Source organism: Suricata suricatta, chromosome 12, assembly GCF_006229205.1.
Source record: "Suricata suricatta isolate VVHF042 chromosome 12, meerkat_22Aug2017_6uvM2_HiC, whole genome shotgun sequence".
Taxonomy (NCBI): domain Eukaryota; kingdom Metazoa; phylum Chordata; class Mammalia; order Carnivora; family Herpestidae; genus Suricata; species Suricata suricatta.
In genome coordinates, this window is record NC_043711.1 from 54,376,279 (window position 1) to 54,378,182 (window position 1,904).

Consider the following 1,904-nt stretch of genomic DNA (forward strand, 5'->3'; position numbering starts at 1 on the left):
TGGTCTGAAGATCCCCTGGATGGCAAGGAAAATGGCCTGCACCAACGTGCTGCACTGCTCCTGGGCAGTTAAGCCGATTGAGAGAAGCAGGTCTTGGTGCTGGCTTTCTGCTTCGTTTTATCACAAACTGTGAAACGCTGTGCACTCGTGCAATGGTTCTCCTGGGACCAGCCAGCAAAGGGGAAAGCATGGCGGGACACCCCTCCAGGGGGAAAAATGCAAGTCCACTCCTGGGAGTCCCTAAAAATTGGGAGTTTTGAAACTCCATGGTGCTCCTGAGATTCAAAAGCTTGGACACGGGCAGGGTGAACACAGGGTTCAGATGGAACCAGGGACACAATAAAGGGAGATTGATGACTCTTCTGTGAGGGCTCAATGAAGAGTGGAGGGGCGAGGGGAGCGCACAGACTCTCACCCCCAAGGCTAGAGAGTCCAGCAGGGCCCTAGTCATCACACCTAGCAGCACTGAAAGCCTTTAGGTAGCAAAACAGCGCCACCTAGTGGAAGCTGAAGGTGATTACATCAAGCTCCCCCTCACCCCCAACATGCGTGCCCCAGCCAGAGAGTCAGCCCAGCAGATGCTCCCCCAGAGAACCAGCACAAAATCCTTGCTCAGAGTGTCGCAAAGTTTCAGCTCTAAATACAGAAGGACTAGCTCCCTCTTTGCTTTTATTTTTTATAATTATGTTCTCATTTATTTTATTTTTTCAATTCCCTTTTTAAAATTTTTATTAACTTTGTAATATTTATCTATATATACTGTATATTTTTTATTTCTTCATTTTCCCTTTACTTCATTTTACTTATCTGTTACTTTTTTTCTTTTGGGATCTGGACTTAACAAGCAGACCAAAACACACCCAGAATCTAGTTTTTTTGTTTCCCTATGGTGTTTTTTTCTCTTTCTTCTCTTCATTTCTGGATAGAATGACAAGATGGAAAAAAATCTCCAAAAGAAAGAATAGTAAGTAGAACTCACAGCCAGTGATTTAATCAATAGAAACTGAAGTAAAATGTCTGAACCAGAACTTAAATCAGTAATTCTAAGGATTCTAATTAGGCTTAAAAAAAAAAAAAAAGCGTAGAAGACATTAGAGATTCTATTACTGCAGAGAGAAAAGGAATGAAAATCTAGCCAGGCAGAAATTAAAACTGTTTATATCTGAGATATTACCCCAAATGGAGGACATATAAACAAGGATGGAGAAATAAGAGAAGTGAATCAGTTTATCAGAAGATACATTTATAGGGGCACCTGGGTAGCTCAGTTGGTTGAGCGTCCAGCTTCAGCTCAGGTCATGATCTCACAGTTCGTGGGTTCGAGCCCTGCATTGGGCTCTGTGCTGACGGCTAGCTCAGAGCCTGGAGCCTGCTTCAGATTCTGTGTCTCCCTCTCTCTCTGACCCTTCCCTGCTTGAGCTGTCTCTTTCTGTCTCTCAAAAATAAATAAAAAGCATAAAAAAAGACACATTTATAGAATATAATGAAGCTGAAAAGAAGGAAGAAAGATAGTAACCATGATGGTACACACAGGGAATGCAATAACTCAGTAAAATATAGTAACATTTGTATCATAGGAGTCCCCAAAGATGAAGAGAGAGAAAAAGGGGCAGAAGGTTTATTTGAATGAATTATAGTTGAAAAGTTCCCTAATCAGGGGAAGGGCACAGACATCAAAATCCAAGAAGCACAGATAACTCTTAAATTCAACAAAAGGCAATCACTGCAAAGGCACTGCACATTCAAATTCACAAAAGACACAGAAGAGGAAAGAATCCTGAAAGCAGCAAGGGAAAAAAAAAGTCCTTAATCTACCAGGGAAGACAAATCAGGTTTGCAGCAGATGTGCCTACAGAAACTTGGCAGGCCATGAAGGACTGGCAAGAAATACTCAACATGCTACA